The sequence below is a fragment of the Cydia fagiglandana genome, chromosome 15 (genome assembly GCF_963556715.1).
Source record: "Cydia fagiglandana chromosome 15, ilCydFagi1.1, whole genome shotgun sequence".
Taxonomy (NCBI): Eukaryota; Metazoa; Arthropoda; class Insecta; order Lepidoptera; family Tortricidae; genus Cydia; species Cydia fagiglandana.
The window spans coordinates 3048498-3063655 of NC_085946.1; the positions used below are offsets into that span (position 1 = coordinate 3048498).

General features: G+C 35.9%; 2 protein-coding genes across 3 annotated transcripts in view; both read left to right on the forward strand.

Annotated features, from left to right (window-relative positions):
• LOC134671254 (acyl-CoA:lysophosphatidylglycerol acyltransferase 1-like) overlaps positions 1–15158 on the forward strand; it is a 610785-nt gene that overhangs the window by 315091 nt on the left and 280536 nt on the right. The window lies entirely within an intron of this gene.
• Positions 1–15158, forward strand: part of LOC134671225 (uncharacterized) — a 53564-nt gene that overhangs the window by 22001 nt on the left and 16405 nt on the right. Inside the window, exon 2 of one of the 2 annotated variants that reach the window (XM_063529021.1) lies at positions 279–1185. The gene's annotated coding sequence lies outside the window, so the exon portion shown is untranslated. Of the gene's footprint in view, positions 1–278; positions 1186–12143; positions 12243–15158 lie in introns of those variants that run through there. The other variant, XM_063529020.1, reaches the window with a different exon arrangement.

Here is a 15158-nt window from a genome sequence, read left to right on the forward strand (position 1 = left end):
CAATTGGCAATGACATAAGTTTAAAATCACTTAGGCACTGGTCCCACCGCGAGCTAGTAAGCTATGAGCTATCGGCTATAAACACGAACAAAAGATAAGCACTCCCGTGTAAATAAAAGAGACACAGCGATATTTATAGCTCACCGCTGGGCGAGTAACTATAAATATCGCCGTGTCTCGTGGGACCAGTGCCTTAGTTTACTTTATTATTGAAAACTACCTGTCTCTAATATTAACTTATCTTTTACAAAACTCACGTTTCCTTTCTCTCTTTCCAGCATCGCAGATCATCCTGACATCGTTAAGTGGAAAGTGACAAACAAATTACCAAAGGAAATTACAATTTCTTCCAATCCACATTACGAGTACATTGTTGCTCTCACTGATGAGATAAAACACGTAACAGAGACATATGGAGACTGTAATTGTGACGCTGACATGATTGATATGGAAAGACATTAGTACATGCTTGGTTTTGGTGGAAAAGGTTACGGTAGTATATCAATGGTTAGTTTAGTTCATAATGATTGATACAGAAAGACATTAGTCTGTAGGCGTATTAGAAAAGGTAAGGTTAAACTTGGAAATCTGACAAAGATCCCATTAAAGACCGGAAAGGTTAAACCATGGAGGTATGTGTCAATAATTGATGCAAGAAAGAGTAATATCATAAAGAAAGGAAAGGATTATGATATAAAAGTGATTAACCTTGGAAAATTGGAAGAGGTTATTGATACCAAAAACATTAAATGTTTCTAAAAAGCCATTGAAAAAAATGAAAAAATGTGTTAATATATCAATGGTTAAACTTTAAAAGAAGCCGATAACGATAATGTAACTACATCGTGTAACTACATAAATACTATAGTAATTGATAATGATTGATACAAAAAACATTAGTGGATGCTAGTGAAGAGCCAAAACGAAGAAAAAGTTAATCAAATATATAATGGTATAAACGATTCTGTAAATTGGCGTGACTCGAAATAAAATGGGTTAACGATGTAGATAATGCTTCTAGAGAAATAGCCGAATCAAAGTATTACGATAAATGCTATGACCTGCGGTTCAGATGTATTACGTAATTCAATGGATAGTTATCGGATTGGAAAATGGGAGATCGAGATTTGTGGAATGGCGGATGGAGTTGGTGAAATCTGCAAGAGATGCTGAGGATGCTGAAGGGTGAGTATTTAAACATGTAAAAATAGAGATAAGTAGAATATTTTACAAAATAAGCATATGTCTCATCAATCATGACGTGGAATTTCACAAATTTTGATAAATATAGAATCCCGTGATTTAAACACAATAAAACATATTTTCGCCAAAATTTAACCAAACACCTAAAAGTATTATAGGTCTTCTAGTAGGGCTAAGATGGTCAGCTCTTTATCATTATCATTTGTCACCATGTCTGTCACGTTCTAACAAATATGTAAGTGCGAAAGTAACGCATGGCATGACAGGTGATAAAAATGCGACCATGATACCGCTTCAGTAGCACAGGAATGAACCGATGAATGACATTCATGTAGGTATGTATATGGGGATATAAGTAATGGAAATTTTAAAATATTTGGAGTGTTAAAGATCTTATCTGAGTCTTATATGAGTAAACAGTGAGTGTATAGTTTGCTTTTTTTTTATTCACTGAATAAGTATATTTCTCTCTCTGCACCAATTGTAGATGTCTGTTTGGCCCTATGGTTGACTGGTAGAGAATGCCATTTGGCATTAAGTCCGCCATTTGTACATTTTTGTATATACTTTGTGCAATAAAGTTTAAATAAATAAATAAATAAACCATATTTTTTTCTTCCGTAAAAAAGCACTCTCTGGTATAATATCGAGTGATGATCAAAATTGCCTTTAAAACCTCTTGAGTACCGTCAGTGGCCATGTTATAGTTTTTAGAGTACAAATAAATACTAAAGCCTAGTTCGTGCTTTAGGCCAAGAAATAAGAAGGTATAGAGGGAATTGCTAAGAACACAATTTTTGACTCCGTAACTTTGTTTGGACTAGTTAGGAGGTAAACATATCAAAAGTCCCCGGCCGTAGCCCCGGTGCTGGGGGGTAGAGGGGGGAAAGAAGGTCGAATTTTTCGGTTTTTCATTGATATCTTGGAAACTTTGCGTCTTAGCGACATGACTACTAAGACAAACCTAAAGATGATAAAATTAGTTACAAGTTTTATCCAGTCAAGTTTTTCGATATCTTGAATAGTTTTTGAGATACCCGCTCTTGAAAGTTTATTTAGGGCTTTCAAGTTTATTTTGATATCTACATCAGGGAAGCTGTTAGGCCATGTTTGGTATCATTTTCGTATAAATCGGGGGTGCTGAATTCATTTTTGGTATCACATTGACACCATTCCTAAGAAAAAACATAAAAACTTTAAACAAATACCTTTTTTTTTATATTCCTCTTCACGCTTGAACCGCTCAACCGATTTAATTGAAATTTGGTATACAGATATTTCGAGTCCCAAGACAGGACATAAGATAATTTTTATCTCAATAATCATCCTTTAAAGTTGTGAAATGGAGTATGGAGGGAATTAAACTTCGTCGACGAAACTGAATTTCTGAGGTTAATACTGCTTAAAGTAAGGTTTGAAGTCATGTTTGGTATCATTTTCATCTAAATCACAGATGTAAACCATCCTAAATTTCATCTAAACCGGTTCAGCGGTTATTGACTCCCCATACAAATTTCCACCCCACTTTTCACACCCTCAAAAGATGCTTTTGGTTATAAAAACTATCCTATGCCCTGTGTCGAGACTGAAACTATTTCTATACCAAATTTCAACGAAATTGGTTCAGCGGTTTAAGCGTGAAGAGGGATTTTCAAAAATATATATTTTTTAATTTTTGTTTTACTTCGGAATAGTGCCAATGTGATATCATAAATGAATTCAGCATCCCCGATTTATACGAAAATGATACCAAACATGGCCTAATAGCTTCCCTGATGTAGATAACAAGATAAAATTAAAATCCCTAAATAAACTTTCAAGAGCGGGTATCTCAAAAACTAGTCAAGATATCGAAAAACTTGACTGGATAAAACTTGTAACTAATTTTATCAACTTTCGGTTTGTCTTAGTGGTCATGTCGCTAAGACGCAAAGTTTCCAAGATATCAATGAAAAACCGAAAAATTCGACCTTCTTACCCCCCTCTGCCCCCCAGCACCGGGGCTACGGCCGGGGACTTTTGATATGTTCACCTCCTAACTAGTCCAAACAAAGTTACGGAGTCAAAAATTGTGTTCCTAGCATTTCCCTCTACAACGTTTTTTGAGCATTCATTTCCTGACCTACTTAGGCTTTCAAACGGATTTAGGTGCGGGGCGAAAGTCTATAAAGCGGTTGAAAACCGGATCGGTCTATTTATATCTGACGTAATTTTCTCAAATTCCCGTTTCAATGTCCATTTAATTTAAAAGAAAACCTTGTATTGCAAAGAGTGAAGTATATTTGAAAATAGCTAGGAAAAAAATAAGTACCTACTCAGTTTTTTGGAAATTCATTTTGCTGCTTTGTTTTGACCTCTACCAAAATTAAACAGCAGCCATAATATGGTAATGCCGCTCACTATACGTTCTGTCTGGTAAAGTAAGAGTCAAATTTCTATTACCTATTATAAAAATTTGATATTAATGATGGTGTGCAGAGTTAGCTTGGTCCGACTGTTTACATCGACTTAACGGCTCGATTCGGAAAATGAATTAGAGACTCACTAGATATGAAATAGTAATGATATGTGTCGTTCCACTGCAAAAGGTACCTTATGGCGGCTGGCGCCGCGATTCGGGAAATGAATTAGGGATTAACTAGATATCAAATAGTGAAGATATGTGACGTTCCACGGAAAAAGGTACCTTGCCGGCCGACGCTTACGTTGCATAGCGCCGCAATAATATTGGAGCGGCGTTAATATTAGCGTAAGCGTCAATCGCCATAAGGTACCTTTATCGTGGGACGTCACATATCTTTACTATATCGTATCTAGTTAATCTCTAATTCATTTCCGCAATCGCACCGGAAGTCGTTCTTGGCATCCAAACCAAATAGTTTAATGTCTGATTTGCGGTGGTGATAGGTATCACTGTGAGGCAGACTTTTTCTGATCGTGACATAAAGATGATCTAATTTCTGATGATCTTTGCGGTTTCAATCAAACAAATTGCGTCACGACTAGAGATGCAACGGATAGTTGTTTGGCCGGATACCGGATACCGAATATTCGGCCTGACCGTCAGCCGAATATCCGGTATCCGGCCGCCGGATATTCGGCCAGCGGAACTATACCTACATTTCGGATTTTCAGGTGCGCATTCTGCAGGTTTGACCTGTTTCCTTGTGAACGTTCGTGCGTACTCATTTCTAGGTTCGAAATGAGTGCGCGTGCAAGTCAATGGAATTATTAAATTGTTTTAAAATAATAAACAAGTACGATTATGACCGTATCTGTTTCTTAAATCCAATTTGTTTACTCCGAAATCAAGCAATGTTACTATCCGGTATCCGGCCGGATAGTAAGTCACTATCCGGTATCCGGCCGGATAGTATAATAATGGCCGGATAGGCCGGATAGGCCGGATACCGGATAGTAACCGGATATCCGGTGCATCTCTAGTCACGACTTGCTATAGAAATTTGTTATTAATTTTAGAAAGATTGAGATACTATCTGTTGCCCGTAACATTGTCATAATATAATAGATCGTAATAGTATTCTGGCCTCCTAAGCTAAATCAATGAAAATTTAATGCAAATATACTTTAAAGTCTGAATCAGAAAATTCAATTTTGAAGCTCATTTATTTATGAGATACCGCGTTTTAGCTTAGTGAGGCCAATTGAGGTTCATTCAAGTGAAGTTTGATCTTATGATCTAAATTATAAATATGGTTGTCTCTTTCTTCGAATGTGACGATAATACTCTAGCAAACAAACTTAAACTGAAAAACCGGGCAAGTGCGAGTCGGACTCGCGCACGAAGGGTTCCGTACCATAATGCAAAAAAAAAACAAAAAAAAAAGCAAAAAAGAAAACGGTCACCCATCCAAGTACTGACCCCTCCCGACGTTGCTTAACTTTGGTCAAAAATCACGTTTGTTGTATGGGAGCCCCATTTAAATCTTTATTTTATTCTGTTTTTAGTATTTGTTGTTATAGCGGCAACAGAAATACATCATCTGTGAAAATTTCAACTGTCTAGCTATCACGGTTCGTGAGATACAGCCTGGTGACGGACGGACGGACGGATGGACGGACGGACGGACGGACGGACGGACAGCGAAGTCTTAGTAATAGGGTCCCGTTTTACCCTTTGGGTACGGAACCCTAATTTATTTTATTCTGTTTTTAGTATTTGTTGTTATAGCGGCAACAGAAATACATCATCTGTGAAAATTTCAACTGTCTAGCTATCACGGTTCGTGAGATACAGCCTGGTGACAGACGGACGGACGGATGGACGGACGGACGGACGGACGGACGGACGGACAGCGAAGTCTTAGTAATAGGGTCCCGTTTTACCCTTTGGGTACGGAACCCTAATTTATTTTATTCTGTTTTTAGTATTTGTTGTTATAGCGGCAACAGAAATACATCATCCGTGAAAATTTCAACTGTCTAGCTATCACGGTTCGTGAGATACAGCCTGGTGACAGACGGACGGACGGATGGACGGACGGACGGACGGACGGACGGACGGACGGACAGCGAAGTCTTAGTAATAGGGTCCCGTTTTACCCTTTGGGTACGGAACCCTAAAAATGTATGGGGATCGATCCTTCGCGCCTACGTTTCTCAGATTTGCCTACAAGGAAGTATTATTTCTTGACCAGATCTTAAAATTATCGGTTCGCCACATGAAAACTAATCTAACCATATCATAAAATGCCATTTTAGAAATGGCACAACATACCTACATTAAATTAATTTGTAAGTTCTTTTTACCCAGAGAATATCTCTTTAGAACATCAATCAATCATATTATGTCAGCGTTCGGTAAACGGATTTTCAAATTTTTCTTTTAACTTCACCTATTCATCAAACCATCGTCATGTACCAACACAAAGCCAACAAAACCTTCAAAAAACGCGCATTCCAACTCCGCAAGGGCCCTTTCTAGGCCCTACGTCTTTTATTTCTTATAATGATCTTAAGACCAACTGTATAATTCTAAAAAGGCTTATCTTACTAACAAATTAATGTCACTTAAATCATTGTAGCGTTAAAATTAAGAGGCTTTAACAAAAAGGGCATTTTGTGCAAAAGTGAGTACTAATGATGTAACATAAGGTCGAATTTCAAATGTGAAAGGGGTTGTATAACAATTTTCTATTATTTTATGCATGGTTGACAATAGTTTCTTTGATATATCGGAGCTTGGTATGACAAGGTCCTATATGAGTTGACTATGCTTTACTAAGCACCTACGATTTTAGTAGCATAACGAAATTTAGTTCCTCATTTAATATCAAAATACAGTGAAATCTCGATAATCCGGCACTTCGATGGTCCGGTATACCCAGATCCGGCACTAAAATTGGCATACAATAAATGGCTAAGTTCCAGGTAAGCGTAGATTTTTTATTTATTTAGTAATAATATGCAGATTTGCTGTAACTTCGAGTAAACTGAATTTTCCAGTACTTAATCAGATTGTACTGTATCGGATAGGTAAATGTCTTTTGATTAATTTAAAAATATCTTCTTGCGAGCTTCTAGTAAATTTAAGTGTTGGCAACACAATGGGACATTAAATTAAAGACATTATTTTAATTAGAGTTTCTCTTCTTCTTCCTCGCGTTATCCCGGCATTTTGCCACGGCTCACATAGGAGCCTGGGGTCCGCTTGACAACTAATCCCATGATTTGACGTAGGCACTAGTTTTTACGAAACGACTGCCATCTGACCTTCCAACCCAAAGGGGAAACTAGGCCTTATTGGGATTAGTCCGGTTTCCTCACGATGTTTTCCTTCACCGAAAAGCGACTAGTAAATATCAAATGATATTTCGTACATAAGTTCCGAAAAACTCATTGGTACGAGCCGGGGTTTGAACCCGCGACCTCCGGATTGCAAGTCGCACGCTCTTACCGCTAGGCCACCAGCGCTTCCTTAATTAGAGTTTAATTGTCTAATTAATTAAATGTTATAAGTTATACTTGGGTTGGGTATAATGTTATCTTAACACTATTAAATTAGACAATGGCATTGAAGGTATTATTCGAACATTGCTCACTCTTTGAACAACAAACACCTTAAAGGCTCCTCTTCACGTTGGGCCAACACCAACGCCAACGAGGGACGCATTTATGCGTTAGAGGGAGCAAGTGATATTGCTATCTCATTCTACCGCATGGCTGCGTCCCTCGTTGGCGTTGGCGTTGGCCCAACGTGAAGAGGAGCCTTTAGAATTACCTACCGTACCGACACTCACTAGATATGAAATAGTAAAGATATGTGACGTTCCACTGCAAAAGGTACCTCATGGCGGCTGGCGCCGCGATTCAGGAAATGAATTAGAGATTCACTAGATATGAAATAGTGAAGATATGTGACGTTCCACGGAAAAGGTACCTTATGGCAGCCAGCGCTTATATCGCATAGCGCCGCAATAATATTAGAGCGGCGTTAATAATAGTCTAAGCGCCAACCGCCATAAGGTACCTTTATCCGTGGGCCGCCACATATATTTACTATATCGTATCTAGTTAATCTCTAATTAATTTCCCGAATAGGGCCGTAAGTGGGTAGGTATATATTAAAATTAGCAAAATGAAAGTCCCACGACGTCACATATGTTTACTGTATCGTGTCTAGTTAATCTCTAATACATTTTTCGAATCGCGCCATATCTTTGTTCCCCACTGAGTAAATGTATTGTGCTCCATCTTTTTTGACGTGATAACGTCTTATAAATCTATGAACAAGTGTCACGTTGTGGACAGATCTCCATGGTAATGTTGTAGACAGATCTCCATGGTAACGTTACGTACCTAATGTAATGGTAATGTTTTCTTATGACGTTATCACGCAAAATTATCGTTCGTAAACCGACTTTACAGACAACCATATTTTTTATCATAAATGTAGGTATATGGTGTGGTTATGATTATGTATAAATCCTAGACTTTTGCCTTATTACTTGCCATAAACATCCGCCTCGCGAAACCTACAATCCACCATGAAGACTTTCGCCTAAGGTCACAATGCCAGTGGAAAATCGCTCGAATTACTCTAAATCGAATAAAACTGGCAATTTGGCCATGGAAAGTGCTTTGATACGATTAATCCCGCTTTCTTACGTGTTGAGTTATAGCTGTTATGAAATATAACGGCCTATATACCTTGGTTTGGCTTGGAATGAATATAGCTGCACCTTTAATACAGAGCAATAGAGTTCAAAATTGGGACGATGTGTACTGTGCCAATGCGGTAAATAAAAAGGCCTTAAAATTAATAATATACTTAGCGCCACTGGCACCGTTCCACTAGCCTGGGGTTAACCGGTTAAATCTGGAGTTACCATGGTTACCCGTACAATTTGACACTAGGTAAACGGTTTAACCGCTTAACCCCGGGATAGTGTGATGATGCAAGTGGGCCTTAGTAACGATTTAGGTAGGGTTAGGACGAATTATCGGCCTGATTCGAACTTTAAGATACGTCAAATATTTGCTAAAGACACGGCATGGATCGGACATGTCAGTGTCAAGAGTGACGTTTCTTTAAACAAAAATGTCAGTCACAAAGGAGTGAGGTGCTTTAGCATAACAATATAATAATTATTATTATCTTTGACGTCGACTGTACCTACCTAATAGGTATCTATATGTATAATGCATATAAGTACAAAGTATTTTATTGATACACGTTTAATTTTAAGAAACAAAACTATTGTGTTGTAATAAATTAGTCTCTTTCAAAACATTTGTTTCTGGTAATTAATTACACGGAGTACACGGTCACAGAATACTGCCATTATTTACAGTATTGCAGCGCCACCTATCGACGAATGACAGAACATAGTAAAATGTTGTTTTCGAACGTATTTAGAGTATAGCGACATCTTACATACAGCTGTTGTAATCTACAGAGCACTGCCGTCTAGCGACGAATAGGAGAACTTTCATGCCCAATAAGTTGCTCAGTGACCTAATGGCTTCTCTGAGTGAGTCATTTATATGGTTTACCTTGTAAAATAAAGATGGCGCTAATATGAGGAACTACATAATTTAATTGAAATTATGTAGTTCAAAATATGCACGAAAACTGCAACATGGTGTAATAAAAACAGGTCTGCTAGCAATATAAATAAATATGAATCTTATACAAATTCTACGTCACTGTAGAGTTTCCACTTTAAGTAGGTACCACACAAATTGACAAAATGATTTTCGACTTATGTTTTACGGTCAGTTTACAAACAGAAATATTTTATGCATTACGATTTAATGTCATTTATTAGTATAGATTACAAAATTGAACCGCGAGCGCAGCAAGTGGTTTGAAAAGTGGAATCTTGAGAGTTGCGAGGACTACAAGGCACGATGGTTAAATAAGTTTTGCCCGCGAGTGACACAAACTTTTTCACCACACACTAACCCGAGAAAAATATTAACTGTAAGATATCAAACAAAATCAAAACAAATCAAATCCAAAGGAATGTCATTATATTCAGTCAGTCAACATATTAAGGAAACAAATCAAAAGCATCCGGTTACTTTGCCCCACAAGTGGATAAAATGCAACTTTATCATGAGTTTTTGAACAATCAAGAGGGCCTTACCAGGTTGGCGTGGTGAAAAGTATTTTTCATCACAGTAAATGTGGAATTGCACGCAGGCTTACGCCGACCACTGACTAACAGTCCGCCGGACGATATCGGCCGGTCAGTTGTTCGGAACTTATGAAATTTCTAGTACCATAATTAACAGTTTTTTGTCTTTATACTTAATTTTTGTATCGCAAGTGTGATGAAAAACATTGTGTGTAACTCGGGGCGTAATAATATTAATTGCAAACTCGAGTCTATAAATCGCTCCGGCAAGCCGCCGCGATTTAACTTACTCTAGTTTGCAATATTTAACTTACGCCCCATGTTGCACAATGTACTATTCCTCAACTACGACTGGATAAAAACCATTAAACATGCATGTGAGCAGACAATTAGGAAATAATCGGGGCTCAGTAAATACTAAACAGAAAACAACAATTGTTTAATTGTATAATGTATTGACTAGATAATAATTATGTTTAATATTAATTACCTATATAAATGCCGTTTAATTTATTCACATATACAAACATATTAAGATTAATGTTTAATTATCTGTCATTAATCATCAACTAGCATCAAAGATAATATAAATTCTCCTAGCCAATAGCAATGCCTAGCAAAGTGGTTTTTACTTAATTACCTGTAAAAAATTGCTAATTTTAATGACTTATTATTTGTAAGTGCTTCTGCTTAAGGGATTTTTACTTAAGAAAAAAAGTGCTATGATTATTGATTTCTAATGATAAATTATAAAACAACTTAAGTGGAATAATAAAATTATAATCAGAAGGGTTTGCTCCCATTGGTTCTTAGAAAAGGCAAGGCACTTACTTACATACTTACAAAAAGCCTCTGGGAGAATGAGCCATGTGCATTTCAGGGATATCCTATTCGCACTTTAATAATTTTCACTCAAAACTTAAATAAAACTACTTTATAATAATAATAAACCCTAGGTTAGGTTTTTTATAATGTGTTTATATGTATTTTTTATTGTTTTGTAAGTGTTTTTATATTTTACTTTTATATTCATATTATAAAAATACCTAACTTAAGACGAAAAATAAATAAATAGAATAAAATTAATACCTAATATTAAAAACCAAACTAATTTAAATTAAAAAAACCGGGCAAGTGCGAGTCGGACTCGCGCACAAAGGGTTCCGTACCATTATGCAAAAAAAAAACAAAAAAAGCAAAAAAAAAACAGTCAGCCATCCAAGGACCACTCCCGACGTTGCTTAACTTTGGTCAAAAATCACGTTTGTTGTATGGGAGCCCCATTTAAATCTTTATTTTATTCTGTTTTTAATATTTGTTGTTATAGCGGCAACAGAAATACATCATCTGTGAAAATTTCAACTGTCTAGCTATCACGGTTCGTGAGATACAGCCTGGTGACAGTGGTGACAGACGGACGGACGGACGGACGGACGGACGGACGGACAGCGAAGTCTTAGTAATAGGGTCCCGTTTTACCCTTTGCGTACGGAACCCTAATAACGTCTACATGAAGCCCCCACGGCATTGTGGCAAGAATAAGATAAACTTAAACATAATGGCTTTATTTGGCACGATTACTTAGTGACTTTCTACAAAAATTAACTGATTTGCAAGACCGAAGTGATCCCATAAGTGTTCCGTAAACAAAGTTTTGTACGGAACACTAAAAATTAAATAGGGTAAACAAAATATAACAAACAATACATAACAAAATATAGATGATTGTCGCTGGGTCCAAATGGGTAGTCAACTGACCTTTACACTTCAAGAATTTTTTACTTAAAATTTAAGAAAATGATTGATTGATTGATTTCATTTGTGAAATATTAAAATTGTTGAGCGATAACAAATCGCTCAAAACTTGAAATAAATCTCTTCTTCCTCGCGTTATCCCGGCATTTCGCCATGGCTCATGAGAGCCTGGGGTCTGCTTGACAACTAATCCCATGATTTGACGTAGGCACTAGTTTTTACGAAAGCGACTGCCATCTGACGTTCCAACCCAGAGGGTAAACTAGGCCTTATTGGGATTAGTCCGGTTTCCTCACGATGTTTTCCTTCACCGAAAAGCGACTGGTAAATATCAAATGATATTTCGTACATAAGTTCAGAAAAACTCATTGGTACGAGCCGGGGTTTGAACACTTTGAACCCGCGACCTCCAGATTGCAAGTCGCACGCTCTCACCGCTAGGCCACCAGCGCTTCCTTGAAATAAATATCTATCCGTATTAATATATTCAATATATGAAATCTTGAAATTAATTATTTAATCAGGGTACTGATAACATAAACAACACATAACCAAACAGGGGGTCCTCTAGATCCAAATGGGTCATTAACTGGTCGGGTAAGTGGCACGCACCGTTGCGACGCGCGCGCCGTCAGTCGACGTATGCGAGCGTGCGCGCGCGGTGTGTGAACTGACTAATCGGTGAGTTGTTCATTTTTTTAATACCTATACATAGTAAAAAAATATAGGTATATAAAAACTGATAACAAGAAAAAAAAGTTATTTTTAAAAATATTTGCTATCGCTAAAATATAATTTGGAAATAAATCTTAAACACACGACATAAACAAAATAAAAAAATGATTCATAATTTTCACGACAAATAATCAACCGAAAATTATATTAACTATAGTGACAGTTACATAAATATAGGGTTCAAAAATATTAATAACAGGAAATTATTAAGCTTAGAATAACTTTAAAAGTGCAAAAATTACTGTCTTGGGTGAGACTTAAACTCACGGCCTCTGGATCGATACTCCAGCGCTCTAAATAAAATTAGGAAATTATTAATAAATAACGCTATTAAACGTAGAACAAAATAAATTAAGTACTTTTCTATTGTGAAAATCATTTGAATACTTAACTTTAAGTCGCAATAAAAATACAGCCAAATGAAACTTCATTAGTTTTAAATTATTCAATTTTGAAATAACTGATTCTTTCATTCAAAATCGATACGAGCTGATATGACCGTTATTTTTAACGTTAGATTTAATTCATTCATTTATTCATTGTTGTTGATTAGAAAAATCAAAAAAAACTCGGTTGTAGATACAGAGTTTCCTAGAAATAATTACGTTGCTCACAAAATTATGATTATTTACGACTTATTTCCTAAGTTTCTTGCATTCCTTATGATCGACCATATGCTCGTAATTGGAACAGAAATTATGCCTACTTTGTCTTCTTTTAATTGCAATTCGTAACCATCATTTTGCTTCCCTGAGTTTATACATATAATAAATACAATATTTTTGTTTATTTCATTTAGTTTTAATAAATAAAATTTTCAATTTTATTAAGAATGCGAAAACTGGGCAGGGAATATCAAAAAATAAAATGTTCAATGTGGCATTAAATTATGGAAGATATAGTATAAATGGTCTATCGCGCTGATATTCTGTTTAAATATTATAGAGTATTACCATAGTATAAAGCCGTAAAAGAAAAAGTCCTTAAATAAAAGTAATAATAACGATTTTAATAACAAAACTTCCGTGAGACACAGACATATTAACTTATTTTCGACTTAAAATACGTGAGTATAATATATATAATAATAACGAATAATATATTTAATAATAACGATGTCGTAAAGTTTTGCCATAATGATCATTCGCTTTTAAACATGAAAATGATAATAAGTAATTAAACAGAAAAGTTTACCCACTCCACCGTTTACTTTCATACTAACAATATATTTCTTCCTGCACCATTTTTATTACATCTCTGTTTAGCCCTATAGTTGACTGGTAGAGAATATATTAACATCTGTTTCAAATTATATTTTTAATTATTGTAATTTTACATTTCAATTTCAAATGCCGAATATTTTCTAGAAATAACTTGCCTATAACACAATAAAAATAGGTAAAAAACCATGCTATATCCCCTTTTCAATGTAGGTAACACAAGTACCAACGTAACGTAGTATATCCGATAGACGTTTCACATTTGACATTTGTAATTATGACGTAAGTTTGCAGACTCATCATTTACTTTGAAAAATTCGATTCACTCTACTTTAAATTTGTGATGAATTATGATGATGATTGATCAAAACAGCTCTATATCCTTTCCGGGCTTTAAACTATCTCTATACAAAATTTCATCTAATTCGGTTCAGCGGTTTAAACGTAAAGAGGCAACAGGCAGACAGAAAAACCGAAAGACTGTCAAATGTGACATTTCTTCAAACAAATACGTCACTTTTGACACTAATCCATATCGTTTCCAGATCTATTAATTGACGTATCTTAAAATTCGAATCTGGCAGAGAGTAACTTCCGCAAGTTTCGCATTTATAATTATTAGAAGAGATTTTTCATGAAGAATCATCAGAAACAGTTGTGATTGTAATTTTTGTTGTATTGTAAGTTTTTTTTGTAAATACATATAGGTATATCCAGCCAAGAAAGTGGTCTACCACTTTTCGACTCTATCATCTGATTGATAGTCGAAAAGTGGTAGACCACTTTCTTGGCTGACTGTACTATTAGGTACCTATAGTATTTTATACAACTACATGCAAGACGGGGTAATATGTTGTTTATGTAATACATGGTGTACAATTATGCCAAAATACGCGTATACACATATTATTTCCCCCGTTCCTTCGTTTGGTGGCCTAGGTATAAGTATTTTACCCATAACCGGTTGTAATCCAATCTATAGGAACCAATGCCACAATATCGTAAGTAAACAAATGAAAGTGGCCCTTGGCCCTAGAGAGAGCAGGCTTATTCTAGAGCACCGTGGAACAGAGTACACAGAATGCACTCGACACTTTCACCCTATCTGCATACTACACTGTCGTCCAAGCAGGTGCTAATTCTTAAGTTTGTGTCTTTAGCAAAATTATTACTGTTTAAAATTGTATTATGTGTAGATAAATTGTTGACTTGGGTTAGATAGAATACTCTTTATTGGCGCCCCTGAGTAATATCAAAAACAATAGATAGTATCAGAGATATATATAACTCCGTATAAGATAAATAAAGTCTAAGAAAAAAACGTGCCTCGGACGGCCAAGGAAAAGTCATTCTCGAATAGATGGCGCCATTACCTTTGGCCTATTCTCGGCTAGATGGCGTTAACGACACCATTTGGTATTTAACAATTTTAACACATATCAGTGAAAGAACATGGGTCAGTATGGAACAATAAAAATTAAGAATCATTTATCCGTAAACATATTTTGATTATTTTATACATTTTCAATTTTATTTTAAGTTTTAATCGTGTGTCGATAGATGGCAGTAAATGTACCGTGACTACAAAATTGACAATGACAGGACCCCTCTATACTATCTATTCTTTTTGATAGTATAGAGG